The sequence below is a fragment of the Fundulus heteroclitus genome, chromosome 9 (assembly GCF_011125445.2).
Source record: "Fundulus heteroclitus isolate FHET01 chromosome 9, MU-UCD_Fhet_4.1, whole genome shotgun sequence".
Lineage (NCBI taxonomy): Eukaryota > Metazoa > Chordata > Actinopteri > Cyprinodontiformes > Fundulidae > Fundulus > Fundulus heteroclitus.
In genome coordinates, this window is record NC_046369.1 from 12,130,635 (window position 1) to 12,148,207 (window position 17,573).

General features: G+C 38.0%; 1 protein-coding gene across 1 annotated transcript in view; it reads left to right on the forward strand.

Moving 5' to 3' along the window:
• The first annotated feature begins 1,066 nt into the window (after positions 1-1,066).
• Positions 1,067-17,573, forward strand: part of rgs8 (regulator of G protein signaling 8) — a 30,415-nt gene continuing 13,908 nt past the window's right edge. The window contains exon 1 of the mRNA XM_036141023.1: positions 1,067-1,277. The gene's annotated coding sequence lies outside the window, so the exon portion shown is untranslated. The remainder of the gene's footprint in view (positions 1,278-17,573) is intronic.

The following is a 17,573-nucleotide window of genomic DNA, read 5'->3' on the forward strand; positions in this document are numbered from 1 at the left end:
TGTCAAATGGAAGTCAAAGATAATGTCTAAACCTCAGCAGTCTTAAGATTTCATTGGGTATATTCCAAGATAGCATTATTTGGCACTTCCTTTGGGCCACAAATGAGCACACTTGTTATAAATGGAGAGAATTATAGGCCATCTACCTTCTGTGTTGTTGTTTTGTATGTTTTGCTTAGGTGTATATAGACCTATACATCATCAGTATGGGATTGACAAGAAACAAAGCTGAATCGTTACATGTGGTAGCCAAAGAGAAGCATTTACATAGAAAAAGGTAATGTTCTAAGTATCGATCCCTGCGGCAGACCATTGTTATCTGGCATGATGAATGTGTCCGTATCATGAGTTGTCAGGTAAAACAAAGCCATTCAACAGCCATCCTGCACATTTAGATACAGATATAAAACAAATCAAGGGAGGGCGGATTTAAGAGCCCTTTGGATTTGAAAAAAACTGTTGTTTTTCAGATATGTTTCCATTGGTAGTTTCCACTTTAATTTCCCAGTTAATTAAAGAGAACATAACTAAATGTCAGGTTAAAATGTTTCTAAAGTGAATGCTCTACAGCACGTATTAATCTTTTATTGTACAGCATCCTGCTTCAATTCTTAACAAAAAACAGAAAAAAAAAAATTAAAAATAATGTCTGGCACTACCAAGTTAGGTATTTTTTCAGCCACAAATATATCAGCCACAAATAAAAAAGTCAAATAAAAAGAATAAAATTATGTATATATATATATATATATATATATATATATATATATATATATATATATTCCACTGTTCTGTAAAACTTCTCCAGAGAATTAACGCCTTCATCAGTGAAAACATCCAACTGTTTGCATTTTTTCCTCCATGCATTTACATTTCCACCTTTTCAAATACAGCATCACTGAATGGCACAGCTCCACCACACAGATGTGTTCAGAGTTGCCCTTGGAGATTTCCCCAAGCAAACAAAGAACCTCCCCCCCCCACGTTTCCCTCTCTGACTCCCCCCACTCACCCCCCACCTCCATCCATCTCGCCTGCTCACGCTCTCTCTCTATTCTCCCTTCGATTTCACACCAATGAGAGTGCAGCATGTAGCTCCCACTCACTGGCATCAGAAACATGAGATATCTTTAGTCTTGAGCTGCACAATTTCATACAAATAACACAGCATTGGCTAGACAGAATCTCCATTCTGCCAAAACGCACATTGGTGGATAGGTAGTGGTAAAACAGGAAGGGAAGAGAGTGCAGCTGATCACTCATACACCAGACTCAAGGTAAATGATTCATGTTAATTTATTGTATGACACTGTTATGTAACTATTCAATTGACAGTGAACTCTGAGCATTGTTTGGGGCTTGGTTATCCTTTAGGATTCACAAGCCTGATGACTGTGGTTATCTTTAAATGCATGCTTACTGTTAAAGCAGGGAAAAAAACTTAACAAAGTAACATTTTGCCTTTGCTGCTAATGTTGAAATAACAAACTATTGCATGCGAGACATATTGCTGAAATTCAATAAATGCATCTCATCCACCTAACTTTGTGCATGTGGCAAGTCCATATTGCTGTGTATATTTATTTATCCACCTGATTTCTTTGTTACTACAATTCATTTTGTGTTCCTCCCTCTTCTCTCAATTGATGCTGATACTCAGGGGGCTTTTGGTAAATGTTCTTGAAACGGAGCTAAGCAAAGACATGGCTAGGCTTTGCAACCAACTTTGGACAATGGGTTTTTAAATCTCCATGGTTCAGTCATTCTTACCCTAGCTTTGTCCTCTATCAACATCATTTCTAAAAGGTATAAGAATTAGAATAAGTGATTCTTGTGTTGTCACTCATCTGTCATAGTATGTAGCTGTAACTTGATCTTAATTATTTAGGGGAAAAAAGGTTTTCTGCCAACCAAGGAACACTCCTGCTTTCAATATTAAGGCCAGAGGTATGTCTAATTTAGATATATGTTGATGTTAAGTATTTATGCTACCCCGTTAGAGCACATTAAGACAGAACAATTCACTTTTTAATAATTAAATTGATATATATATACCACACATTTAATTTAAGATTTACATGGACCACAGCCAATATAGACCATACAGAAATGCCTGAAAAAACAAGCTGATACTTTATTAACTTCATAATGTTTTGACATTGCATAGATGATTTCACCTTGTGTGAAAAATTATTACTCTTTTTTTTTTCTGGTTCAATGCAAACATTGAACCAGAAAAAACATGGTAGATACGCATATATTTTCTTTGCAAGTTTATACTCTAGTGCTAGTAGGAAATATATAAGGTGATGAACAAGCGTAAATGGATATGGAAGCTGGACAGATGTGCACGGATGACAACAAATGTTCTAAATATCGCTAGAGATAAAAAAAATAATAATAATTTTCAACCAAAACCTGTTCACTCTCATAACCTGGGAGCACCTTTGAGGCTAACTTAACAAAGTACTCTGACAGGACATCTAGAGAGATGAGGAATATAGTTTAATTTGTATTTAGTTAGACAAAAGGCAGCAGTTTCTACAGAAATGTGAACAAACCACATGAGCTGTCCTTTAGTTTGTTAAATGTTTCAATCACAACCGTGTCAAGTAATTTTCATTTTCTTTTATCTTCATTGTTCTTGAATGAAATACATCTGAATTTAAATCTACTGGGATGCACAACACATTCAGTGCGCTCTCCATTCTGTGTGATGAAGTGTGCCTGTTGCATGAATAAAGATACATATTCACAGAGGAATCAGCTGGTCATCAGAATTGGATGATGTACACAATTGCCCAGCTGGTTCTAAACTTAAAAAATCAGTTATTTTTCTGACCAGCATATGTGTCATACCCATGCACCAATTGGTCAAAACAAAAACATTCTTAAAGGTGGAAGAAGATTCCTATGTTTATTTTCTGTTTTGATGAGGAGAAAATGAAGACTGAGGAAGCATAAAGATAAAAGCTATTTAAGGGAACTTGTATTTTCTAAACATGCCAACAAATATGTTTGGTGTATTCGGGCTGTGTAAGAGAAGGCAAGACTTTTATAATATAAGCATTCGAGTTATTTTTATAACTGGAAAGTGTGTTGGAGTGTGTTGGAAATGCCAGAGTTGAAGAAAGTGCCCACATTTTGTAGGGAATACACACTAAGACTGCTGTTTTAGCAGTATGATTTTAGTAAAATGTCAAATCAGTTTTTAAATGTATATTCCATATGTTGTCAGTGTTGATTGGCTGGAGCAAATGTTTTTGAAAGATTTTTGTGTAGCTTCGTAAGAATAAAATTGTTATTCAGTAAAACAATTTAGATGAAATCTTTACAAAAAATAGAGCTGGATTTTGGCCACATGCATCCCTATTCACATTAGCTCAGTCAGAGAACTTGTGTAGATATCTGAGTACATCTCTATTGAGGGGAGTGGTGGCCTACTGGTTAGAACAGGGCACTTGTACTCTGAAAAGGTTGTACGTCCTCGGTTTGATCTCTGCAGATTGCCACTGTTGGTCCCTCAGCAAAACCCTTAGATCCAGATTGCTCCCCGGGTGCTGTAAAACATGCTGAATCCTGCCTAAGGGATGGTTTAAATGCAGAAGACAAATTATGTTGCAATGTATAATTGCAATGACAAATACAAAATAAAAAATTTATTTATTGGAATACACAAAAAAGGTTTTGTGGCTGAGTAACAGGTGGACAAATCATATCCTTGGCAGAATCAAGCAGGATTCAAGAGATTTGAAAGAAGAAAGACTTCTTTGTTTTTAGCAACAGCTATCTAATATCAGAGTCTTACCTGTTGTCACCTTGCAATATATTTCTAACATCTTGATCTGATTCGAGGTCATTTTGTTATATTAGATTAAAAACGTATATATTTTTATTCTTGAAAATTACTGACCAAAAAAATAAATAAAATATTTGAATCCTGTTTTATTTTAAGCCTTTAACCTTTTAAAAACATTACCAATATCTCCCCTTGCTTATTATTGAACACTTGTTGAAGCTGGAATAACAATTGATGAAGACATATATTGATCTACATCTAATAAAAGGTGTAGTTAGCAACCATTTAAGGTGTTGTTGCATGTATTATGCTACTTTTAGAAGTAGTTTGTTAAATTTGTTGTGGTGCTAGCTATGGTATAGCCTACTTCAAAAAAGGTTTTACATAAAATAGTAAAATTGACTTTGTTTAAAGGTTGTTCAGTGTATATTTTGTATTCTCTGCTAGAAATTTAATATACATTATCCAGTTACTTAGCACAGCATAATCCAGGAGTGTCCCTGTGCACCAGGAGGCTGAGGTTAATGCATGCCATTTCACCATTGTGCCCTTGTTTAGCTTCTATCCTACCCATTAATGCCAAACAATATCTAAAAATAAAAGCACAATTTATAATCCTAACAGTATCGAAATTCCTGAAAAGTAATTTGCTAATGCATCGCAGTTGCATAAGCATGTGGTTCTAATTCTTCTCTCAAATAGCGCCGTTTTGCAAGCACTTTACTGTCAAGGTTGTGCAGTTCGCAAACATATATGCTGTTTTTATTTGGATTTTTGCTTTCAAAATAAGACACTGTTTGCATCAGCCTTGAAGATTGCCTAGACAATAACCAACATACGGTTCCTTCTTCACAGACAGTTTACTGTTATTTTATAAATGAAGCGGTCTGCTATGTATATTTGAAGTAATAGTCTTTGGAAAGCAAAAACAGTGGAAGAACATTGCTTGTGAAACATCATTCAGATTTTCTCCTTAATTGTTTTAGGAAATCGGTTATTTGGGCTGTTCCAATTGTGTAACCAAATGCAATGGTTAATGTAAATGAGAAATGTTACCATAGACTCAACAGCATAGCATTGAATCGATGTGTATTGGTCATATTTATGTGACAAACATAGTAAATCCCTTAGAAGAGAAATGCTTTTAGTGGCAGCCCTCAGAGTCAAGCCACTTTCTGCAATCTAAAATAAATCCCTGGGACAAACTGATTACATAAATGGCTGAAGGCAGGATGAGTGATAAAAGACCCATACTAAGCTTGTAGCACAGTTAGAGCCACAAAGAAGAAAGTATTTGGGCACCCTTGCCCAGTAGATCCAATAAACTGGGGAAAAACTAATGTGGATTATTTTGTCTGCCATTTAGGACTGATCCATTTAATTTATCCATGAAGTGCCAGAATATGATCTTTGTTTTAAGACATATATTTGGCTTTAGCTTAAACAGTCTGTGTATCCGTGCAGCAATAATAGTCACAAATTAATTTAATTTGTTGCTATTGAATCCCTACTGTCCTGCCAACCTTCAATTCCCTCAAAAGTTAAATTTAGCAAGCCCATGCGAAAAACCCATTCTGTCCAGTTAAATCAGATCATGTTCAGATTTAGCCCACAGTAAATGACAAGGTCTAATTTTATCACTGAGCTAAATGTTATCCAGCAGCTAAGGCAAGACACTGGTTTGCCCTTATCATCTTTAGTATGCAAGTGGTTTTGATGATCTGGTCCAGCCCTACTTAATCATGTCAAAGAATTTTACTTCTACACCCAAAAAAATTAAACTCATACTGACAAAACTATAAACATTTATTATCCAACACTGTCACCTCTATTGTAGAAACAAGTATCTGGTTGCTAAAACAAAACCTTGTAATGGATCAATAATGAATGTTCCCCCAATGGACAAAAAATACTCAGAGCTTCTTTAAATATTGACATTTCTTATCATTAGACAATACATTCAGGTGGCTGGTCAATATTCTTTTGACACTGATTTAGCTTTGCTACATGGTTCCATGGAGAAGGTTTTCTAAGAATACATGTAAAGGGACACATTGTTTGAAGCTTAAGGGGACAAGTATTATTGGTACTTGGACTGCCATTTCCATGGCTCTGAACTAATATTGATATCAATTATGTACACAGGTAATACAGTTAAAACAGAACTAATAAGCACAAACAGCTTAAAAGACTAGTACTTCAAGCACAGCGGCTTTTGCTTCAAACACGCAACGAGAAAATTATGAGAAGTTAATACTGTTGTGTACTTCCAACTTGAATCTTAGAATGGCTTCACAGCAACCTTAACCTTGATCTAGTTGCAAGGGGGAAAAGCAGTAGGATATATATTTGATATAGTTGATTATAAGGCAAACTATGATTAGGAATACAACCTGAAAGCACTGTATTTCTCTGCACCTTTAATTATTGTATAACAATCTTCACTAAAGGACGATGACAGCACTGTGTATGTAAATATTTAACTAGGTACAAATTGTCAGATGTATTAAATGCATAGCAGCCTTATTGGATTTTGACATCATGTCAAACCAACTGTATTGCTTAGAATACTGAATTCAGTGCACCGTATGCATTTTATCTTGGTCAAAAATCAATTCATCGTCGAGCTTCACAATAATAAATCATCACAATGAACATTACAGTATCAATGCGTGTAATATCGCTATCTCAAAATCCTGCTGGGATGCAATGTTCAGTACAACACTGATGAAGAAAATATAAAAGGCACTGTAAAATGTAGGTTATTCTTAATCAATGTGGTCATTGCAATATTGAGGAATGATATCAGACTAATATGCCTTCTGATATCATTCATGCCTAATCCTGTTGTACTTAGGGGGACGTGGCTCAGTGGTGGTCGGAGGACAGGCAGGAGATCAGAACCGTGAGAGCAAACGTCAGCAGGATGAGCCGTAGAGCGAAGCCGAAGTCGGGGACGTGGTCGAAGGTCGGAGCCAAGAGATCAGAGAGCCAGTGAGGTACCGAAGGATAATCCAGGACGGAGTCGGGTCACGGTTCCAGGTTCGGTACACGGGGCAGAGATCCAGCGGGTAGTCAGAACAGGCAGAGGTCAGATCGGGCAAACAGAATCAGACAGGAGTAAGCAGGCTCGGAGGTCGAAAGGCAAACAGGTCAGGATCAGGAATCAGAATTATAAACGCTGGGATAAGTCTCACACAAGGATCGAAATAAACTGGCACTGTTGCCTGGTCTTAGAGCTGGTTATATACTAGTGAGAGCAGGTGGAACAGATCTGAAGTGATGAGGAACGGGCGGAGCTAGAACAGGTGTGTGACATGAGAGATCAGACCAGGCAACAGTGCCGAAATCATGACAGTTGGAGGAGTTGTTTTCCTACAGTGAGAAAATTGTGGGTGTGTTTCCAATTTTCTCCCCTGTCATATTTATATATATATTATATAATATATATATTATATTATATTATTATTATTATTATTATTAATATATTTATATATATATATATATATATATATATATATATATATATATATATATATATATATATATATATATATATATATATAAATAAATAATGCCTTTAGGCAAAGCATTTTACCTAGAGCTGTCTGCATATTAGAGTATGCATGTGTGTGGAATATTTACGCTGACTTATTGCAAAGGGTTTTTTACACAAAAACAGAGATCATAATATCAACTGAAATGTTAGGCAGCTGGGTACAATATGCATTTAATGTTTCATAGAAAAATTACAATGTGCAATTTGCAGTCCTTCTGTCTAGAGTTTCTGTGTTCTCCCTCTGCACTTCTATGTCTTCTTTTGTCTCTTTCTATAATCAATCAATATTTATGTTTAGTTCAATCAAATCAAGCTGATTTTATTTTGTTGTCACCGATTCCCCATAAAGGCATCTTGAGACACTGCAAAAACAGGTCCAATTCGTCTTTGAACTCTGCACTGGACAAACAAATCAAGGAAGATAAATGGGTTAGGGAATGTCAAATGGACAGATATATTGATGGATATGGAGTGAAAGAAAATTCACAAATAAACAAGGAAAGACGAAATAGTCATGATGAATGCAAATTGCAAAAAGCCCAAGGATCCAAAATAAGAAATCTAAAAGAACTTAGATCACATATAATGAAGGTGATAATAAATAAAATAATAATATTGCAAGAAACTGACACCCGTTTCAGAAAGTATGACCGATCTACTCTTAGTTCTACCTCACTCTGTTGCTTTTCGGTTTCAGAACAGGTGATATCAATCAGGTAACTAAACTCTGCTTCCTGTCAACCCTGAGTTAAATGCGAGCAGAAGCATGAAAGAAGCCCTCATCAATGGAACGTAGATAACGCCATTCACCATGGCAATGGTAGTAAAATAAGAAGCTTTGAAGTGCTCATTGTTCGCGAATGGAATTAGAAATCTTCAATGATGGCCTATGGAGAATATTAAACCCTATATAACAATGCTGTTGCTTTAAGTAAAAAGATTGCCCAGTTTTTTGGATGATGATGAGTAGTGGAAGCAGGAGACCAGAGAGACTGAACCGGACTGGAGCCAGAGGATGTTGATGGCAGGAACTGGCAAGTAGGACGGAGCCAGAGCATGGAGGTAACAGCACCAGCAGCAGGGCAGAGTGAAGACTTGCAGGCAAAAGCAGGACCAGCAGCAGGCAGGCGGATATTAAGGGAATTCGGACTGGACAAGGAAAGGATGAGGTGAGCAGAAGTTAGCAGAACGATCCGACAGGGAAGAGCTGACTGAAGGAAGCTTAAATAGGGAGGATGACAGGTGTGCTGAGTTCTGGTTTGATTAGTGGCTGACAGGTGTTGGTGATTACTAAGGTAGAGTGCAGACTGGGGTGTATGGGGGGGGGGGGGGCGGGGGGGGCCCTGAATATGTCCATGGTGCAGCAGGCAAAGCTGCACCATGACAAATAACTGATATATTCATTCATCTTTTTGCCTACATCTGGCTTCACTCATCCTTCTAAAATGAGTTGACACTGATTTTCTTGTAAGTGTATAATTTGTGCCAACCTCGTGGGTCTCTGACTATGGAACCCCTTTAAACTCCACTATAACTGAGTGCAACATAGCATTCCTGAAAGCGACAAACAGTTGCCCCTGAAAGATTTCCTGTGTCACCTACGTTATTAAAAGGCTGATGTTTACATAAAAACGAAGAGCAGCACATAGAAATTGTTCAGAACTGAGAGGGGCCCCTCATTGTGTTAGAAAAGCGATGTGCGGGCTGAGAATATTTAAATAAATCAATGACAGTGGCAAAAAATGGTAACACTTGAAAATATATTAATCCAGAAAGGATAAGACATTTAATCATGGTCTGATCAGCCTCTCCCTACAGATGTTTCTGTGAAGTATTTGCACTCCACCATGCAGGCTCCTCCAGAGAAGGAAGGAAAGTCACCTGTTCAATGACTTCCTTGTGCTACATCTCAACTAAAAGGTAGGAAAATCTCAGGGCTAGCCCAAATCACTCTGCTTTGTAGCAGGGTTGTTGCACGGAGTAAGTTGTCATAATTTGACTGAGGGTAAAGGCTTCTGTGCTTTCTGAAAAGCCAGGGTATGCAGGAATTTACCACATAATTCTTCTGCATATCCACCACCCCAGCTTTCTGAAACGGGCCCAGGTGGTTTAAAACCTTGTACAGACTCCTAAAACCCCCTAGAAAAGAAAAGAAAAACATGGTGAGAAAGACCATGACATGGTAAGCAGGAAGAGAAAAAAATGTTGTTAGGATATTAGGACAAAGTATATATTGCTTGAGTTTTTGAACTGAATGAACATACTAATGCACAGTAAATAGAAAAGCAATGGCCAGCATAGCAGGAGAGTGGCATTCATGTACCAGTGCATGAGTATACCTTTCTGTGTAAAGAACTGATGGAAATAGTTAAAGCCGTTATATGCCTAAAATACCTCGGTAGTTTTATACAAAGTTGACTTTTAAAATAAGCAACAGCAATATGTTTTATAATTAGCAAATTTTAACTATGCAATGTGGGTGATCTTTTCTTGTTATTGTGTTTGTGGTAGTAGCTTTTACAATTGAATGTAACTATTCTGAAGACTGGGTATTGACTGAGTGCAAATATATGTCTGTCTGCCTGTCTGTCTATGCTATTCTCCTGCCATTATTTTAAAATCCTTGCTAACAAAAAGAGCAGCAGAGAGGTGGAGGTTTGTTACCACGTCAGCAAGGTTCCCAGCAATGTCAAAACTGATTTAACATGCAGCCATTACTCATTGCCCTGGCTATATTTAGCAGCAGTCTTATTTTCTAACATCAACCTGAACTGCCATTTACACCGTGATATTTTTATTTAATTCACCAATGAAAAAAAAAGAACTAAAGCGCATGTTTACAAGTAAAAGCAGAAAGTAAGATAATTTTATCTCAAAAACATTACATATTAAGGTCCTTAGAATTAAAACCTCCTTTATATCTGACTCCAGGTCTTTTTTTCTAATCTATCTGTATTCCCAGAAGCCTTTTCTGAGCTACCAATAACACAACAGAGCCGTATTTACTGTACACAGCAATGCACATTATTGTGCAATACCACGCTCCACTGCTCATCAACAGCTCAGCTGTGGAGGTGGTCAGCAGCACCAAGTTCCTGGGGGTGCACATCACGGACAACCTCACCTGGTCTGTGAACACCACGTCACTGGTGAAGAGGGCACAGAAACGACTGTACTTCCTGCGGAGGATGAGGAGAGCCCACCTGCCCCCGCCCATCCTCAAGACCTTCTACAGAAGCACCATAGAGAGCATTCTGTCCAGCTGTCTCTCTGTGTGGTGTGGAGGCTGCAGTGCCTCTGACTGGAAGAACGTGAGAAGAGTGGTGAGGACAGCAGAAGGGATCATGGGGGCTCCTCTCCCCTCCATCAAGGACATCTCATCACAGCGCTGTGTGTCCCGAGCCATAACATCATCGGGGACCCCTTACACCCCCACCATGGACTGTTCTCCCTGCTGCCTTCTGGGAAGAGGTTCCGCAGCTTCCGCTGCAGGTCCACCAGGTTCTGCAAAAGCTTTTTCCATGTTGCCATCAGACTGCTCAACTGCCGAAGCAGCTGAAGCCACAAAAGGGACTCTGAACTGCTGAAGCCACAAAATGCTAAATGGACTCGGTACAACATTTGCATATTGCACAATTGCACATTTGCACACATGCCATCAGACAGCTGAAACTGCTGAAGCCAAAAATGTACTCTGAACATCTGCACATTTACACATTTGCACATATGCTTCAGACTGCTGAACTGCTGAAGCCACAAATGGACTCATTCGTTTACATTGTTGAGATTGTTTACATTTCAATTGATTACAAAAATCACCGCTGCACCTTATCCTGCAATTTACTGTAATTTACTGCAATTTACTGTGATGTTCTCAAGCTGTATGCAAACGTAATTTCGTTCTGTACGCACTCTGTGCATACAAAATGACAATAAAGTTGTCTAAGTCTAAGTAAGCTGTGGCATTTACATGATGCTCAGTCGGTACTAAGGGGCCAAAAGTGTGCCAAGAAAATATCCCCCACACCATTACACCACCATCACCAGCCTGAACCATTGATACAAGGAAGGATGGATCCATGCTTTCATGTTGTTTTTTGCCAAATTCTGTACCTACCATCCGAATGTTGCAGGAGAAATCGAGACTCATCAGACCAGACAATATTTATCCTATCTTCTACTGTCCAATTTTGGTGAGGCTGTGTGAATTTTAGTACAACCCCCTCCTCTCGGATTGCAGGTACACTTCACTGTCATTCAAGACAAAGAGAGCAATGTCCAGCTTTGTGAATACCTCAGTTAGACTCATGAACAATGACTGGTTCTTTTTAGATATTTTAATATTTATTGTATATTTATAGTCTTGTGATGTATGTGCAGTGGTGTCTAATGTTTGTTTGTTTGTTTGACTTACCTTTGAAGTTCGTAATGGATAAATAAAGTTACTTGAACTTGATTTCTGGAGAGTGAGATTTTGCCTTTGAATCTTTTATTGTCACCATGTTCTAACATGGTGAAATTTACTTTGAGGTAGACACCGGCTTAGGATATAATAACAATAATAATAATAATAATAATACCATGACACACATACACATATGACTTAGTATTTACAGTATTTTATTCCTTTTTTACCCCACACATAAGAGCATGCATTTGTTGTCTGAATAGATGAGGATTGACTTTTTGAACAATTTGTGCCCCCAAAGGATAGCTGCAATGATGATGGGATAAAGCTCATGAAGAGACGATGAGGGACAAAATAATTGCGCCTGGGGGCCATTTAGATGCGTACCACCTGTCAATGTAATAAGCGGTGAAACCCACCAAGGGCGAAGTGTCTGAGTAGAGTTGAATATCGTCAGGGTAGGTAATTAAATCATTGTAGAAAAAGGAAATACCATTCCAAAACGACAGAAAATGGTGGTAAAGGAGCATTTCAATTTAGCATGAGTCCTCTAAGATAAGAGAACAATGGAGAGAAGAGATGCTTGCTGCTGTAGACAAGAGGTTTGGAATGAAGGCTTTACCTTGAGGGATGATGCAATGGCATAGTTTAAATGGCCAAGAAGAGTTAACAGCTGTTGTTTGGTACATCTCACTGTGAGCAAGAAGTTTGAAAGGAGTAGAGTAATGCTATTAGGTTTTTTCAGACGCAAATATGCATAGTAGGAAGATGAGTCCAGGGTATGGGTGCAAGGACGGATTGGTCAAATCCAGGGTGTGAGCTTGAGGTCTCTGGTGGCGTTAGAGGACGGACAGGTTCTGTCAATAACAGAAGTGTTATTGCCAGCAAACTGCAGGTGACAAGCCACCAGAGGAGTTTTGAACTTCTTCCAGAGAGCTGGTTGGTAAGTTGAACAAAGAACAAAGCAAGAAGAAGAAGGAAGGGAGAAAACACTTAGGCGTCAAGTGATCGGCAGCCAGCTCCTTAAATAGTGCAGCTGATTGTAATGAAGAACAGGTACATGGAAACTCCAGCACCAAACAGCTGCTCCACACTGCCCTCTCAGGTGGCAACCTGGAAGAACAACAAAGCAACGTCCCTGGATTCAGTTACATCTTTCACTCCAACAAATAACTTTAAAGGTTTATTGTTTCTATGACTTTATTCTGAAACTTAAACCATTGTAACACGAAATCGCTGCATCTTTTATTCTGAAAAATGTTTACCTGCATAAAGTAAAAAAAAAAAATGTTTCAAAACAAAATATTTTTTTGGCTTATGTATTTTTTTGAAATGCCAAAAAAGTATTTTATTTACAGACATAATAAGTGGTAATGTAAAGCAGATGCTATTTTAAAATGAAAGCTGGTATTAAAAATACATACATTTTCACTAAATAAAAATTTTTAGTTTTAAAGATGTTCATAATACAGAGAGACAAGAGGGTCAACTGAAACATTTAATGTGGAAATGGGGAAAAATGATAATGTGTTCAAATTTGTTTATTTTATTTTATTTGTTTCTATTTGAGGTGTGGTTGTCAAACCCTAATAGCTGTGTGTGTGCTGTTTGTGTGCTTTTTCTCATCTTCCTTCTTTCCTGGGTGTGATCGGCAAGTGCAGGCAACTGCAACTTTTTACGGCTCAACAGAGGAGCTTAAATAGGTGCCGGCTCCCAGAGACAGATGCCAGATTGTTTTGCTCATAGGAGTGATTATCGGGATCTAATCTCTTTGTGTTTCTTGCTTCTCAGAGTCCTGACTTACAGTACTTCCCTTGTTTTTGTAGTCAAAATCTCCATCATCATCAGTGGAATCCCATTTGTGAACAGTGACTCAACTTTCCAATTCCTAGCTTCTGTGTTCTCCGCCATCATTCCCCCCCCTGGTAACTGCTCTCCAAATCTGTACCTCTTCCTCTCCTTCACTCACATCCCTGTCCACCATACCTAGAAAGAAAGGGGAAAATGTCACTGAACAGTTAAACCCTAAACACCTGCCAACCTCACATTTGTGAATGGACTCCTCTTCCCCTGGAACTCCAATCATCTCTGCATTAGTAATCTCCGCTCATTAATATCAGTCCATTTCTCATCTTCTCCTGAAACCAAATTTATCCACATACCTTTCCTTCTAGTGTTTTCCTGGAACTCAGTCCCGAGATCCTGCAAAACACAATTTGTGTACATACTTGCAATAAATCATTTTGTATAACGTGTGCTGTCACATCCATAATTGCTGCCTATACCAGAGTCTAAAACCATGACAGCAATGTCCTACATTGTTTATCATCACAAGCAACTGATGTGTTGCCTAGTGACAAGACAGTTTAAATATTGTGCGATAATCTGCAGTGACACATTCTGTTTTGTGATATTTTATTCTAAATGGTGCTTTAATCAATGGAAATTCATCAGTCATGTGCACAGCGCTGTTTTCTCCACACACTGTTAGACTGATTTGTGATTCGGGACACAGCACACTGACAAACACTTTGCTCTGTGTTTACCCCATACAAGCAAATCTTCTCCATTTGCACACCACATTGCTCTTCAAGAGTAAGGCAATTGATGCAATTGCATCCTGAAGCCCCAAAATAATTAAAGTTATGTGCCTGTCAAGGAATACAAAGACATTGGTATTGTTTTTTTTTTTTTTTTACCATCTCTAAGGCAGATATTTTAAATTTTGAATGTGAAAAGAAACTTAAACCTAAGTTTCTCCCCATTTGTTGTTGACAATAGAATAGAAATGACTCCTATTTCAATGTCATATGTTTTAAAATAGACACAGAAATAAGTCTTTTGTTTGTGTTGTATTTTGTTTGTTTGTTTTGTGCTGTTTTTTAAATCTGGTTTCTAGTATAAGAAATCCAAATTAAAAAATATGCACCTGTCCATAATCATTATTTGTTTAATTAATGTTGAAGGGAGATATGCTGTTGCTTTCACACTATGTCAACAGACCTCCCCCCTTTCTGCAGTTTTTCAACAGTGGTCAGGCGAGTCACTTCAGTTGCATTTGAATGTTTCAGGAGGATGTCCATATGTGTGAAAGAACAGTGATTAATTAACACTGTTAGGGGACAACTTGTACCTTCATGCATCCAACAAAGACTTTCATTGGATTTGTTGTTGGACAGCAAAAATATATGCAACACAAAATAAGATTAGTCTTTTAAAAATAAACCACCAATTATTGATGTATTACCTTTTCCAAATATTGTGATGACAGAATGGTTGAAAAGAAAATTTCTACTTTTTTTCTTTAATGGATATCAGTAGCATGCCAAGAGCTGGATCTAATTTTGGCTGATCATACTCTGATGGTACAAATACTAGCAGTAACAAATGGTTTATTATTCAATTCAATTCAATTCAATTCAATTTTATTTATATAGCGCCAAATCATGAAACATGTCATCTCAAGGCACTTTACAAAGTCAAGTTCAATCATATTATACAGATTGGGTCAGATTATACAGATTGGTCAAAAATGTCCTATATAAGGAAACCAGTTGATTGCATCAAAGTCCCGACAAGCAGCAGTCACTCCTGGGGAACCGTAGAGCCACAGGGAGAGTCGTCTGCATTGTACATGGCTTTGCTGCAATCCCTCATACTGAGCAAGCATGAAGCGACAGTGGGAAGAAAAACCACCCATTAACGGGAAGGAAAAACCTCCGGCAGAACCGGGCTCAGTATGAACGGTCATCTGCCTCGACCGACTGGGGTTACAGAAGACAGAACAGAGACACAACAAGACAGACAAACAAGCACAGAAGCACACATTGATCTAGTAATCTGTTCTACATTAGATGGTAGTAGCGGGTGAGCCGTCTTCTCTGGATGATGTCACAGTTAACAGAACGCCAGACCAGGTGTACCTACTATGAAGAAAAAGAGAGAGAGCAAAAAGTTAAAAGCTGAAATGACGACAGTCATTTCAATGTAATACAATGCAAAACTGGAGAACAGTAGACTGAAGAACAGTAGAAATCAGTAGAGTGAGAAAATTAGACCCTGATGTCCTCCAGCAGCCTAGGCCTATCACAGCACAACTATAGAGATAGCTCAGGGTATGAGCCACTCTAACTATAAGCTTTGTCAAAAAGGAAAGTTTTAACATTAGTCTTAAAAATAGATAGGGTGTCTGCCTCACGGACCAAAACTGGGAGTTGGTTCCACAGGAGAGGAGCCTGATAGCTAAAGGATCTGCCTCCCATTCTACTTTTAGAGACTCTAGGAACCAGCAGCAGACCTGCAGTCTGAGAGCGAAGTGCTCTGTTAGGAACATACGGGGTAATCAGAGCTCTGATATATGGTGGAGCTTGATTATTAAGGGCTTTATACGTTAGAAGGAGAATTTTAAATTCTATTCTTGATTTAACAGGAAGCCAATGAAGGGAAGCTAAAATTGGAGAAATATGATCCCTCTTGTTGATTTTCATCAGAACTCTTGCAGCAGCATTTTGAATCAGCTGAAGACTTCGAACTGCATTTTGTGGACTTCCTGATAGTAAAGAATTACAATAGTCCAGCCTTGAAGTAACAAATGCATGGACTAGTTTTTCAGCATCACTCCTGGACAGAATGTTTCTAATTTTGGCGATATTCCGGAGGTGAAAAAAGGAAACTCTGGAAACCTGTTTAATATGGGATTTAAATGACATGTCTTGGTCGAAAACAACACCAAGATTTTTAACTTTATTACCAGAGGCCAAGTTAATGCCATCCAGATTAAGGGATTGATTAAGAACTTTATTTTTTGAAGACTCTGGCCCAAAGATTACAACTTCTGTCTTGTCAGAATTTAAATGCAGGAAATTTAAAGTCATCCAGCTTTTGATGTCATCAAGACATGACTGCAGTCGAAGTAACTGATTGGATTCATCAGGATTTATGTCTGATATTTCAGTGTATTTGATACACCTTTTGCTTGGGAGTCTACTAACATAGCACAGAGCCCTATTAATCATTATTCCTACACATCTGATGAAATGACTCATTTTATTTTGATTTGCACCCTGAACAAGGTGCAAGTGTAACTATTGAAAAGTCGTTTAAAAATATGTTTCCTGCCTTTTCATCAGGGAACGGACGCCAAATGGAGTATATGCACTTAACTATTTATGTATACATAGTGATCTTGTGTGTCTGTGGTATACATCTGTTAAATAATACCTTTGTGCTACAGGAGCAAAATCTAGATTTCTGTTTAAAAATGACTTTAGTTGTGGATCCAGCAGGATGAATTAGTAGATTGCTTTATTTAGGTCGAACTAATAAATTCAGTGGCAATTTGTAATTAACTCTTTACAAAATACAGGCTAAAAATACCTATACACTGAACAGAATTTGCGAATGTCTCTCATTAGCATTAAGAAATCGAGGACAAGGAGAAAGATCTAAAAAGCTGCATTGCATCAACTTAGGTAACACCTAAAACATGCACGCGTGCACGCACACACACACACACACACACATATATACAGAAGTACCATATTCCAGATTCTTACTACCTAATGTACAATGCCCCAAGGCATGTAATAAAAACTAGAGGTCAAGTTAATTTTGCCAACACTTTCAAATTCATGAGAAGTTCTGTATTTCTGAGACATAAGAATGCTGCATCTGTTTTTAGATTTTTTCCCCTCCAGGAGCTGGCCTTACTGCGTGGCTGAATAGAACATGCACTGTTTCCTCCTGACTACATGGATTTGTCAGGGATTTTTATAAATAGCTCAGTAGCACGTGTCTGCAGCACACTG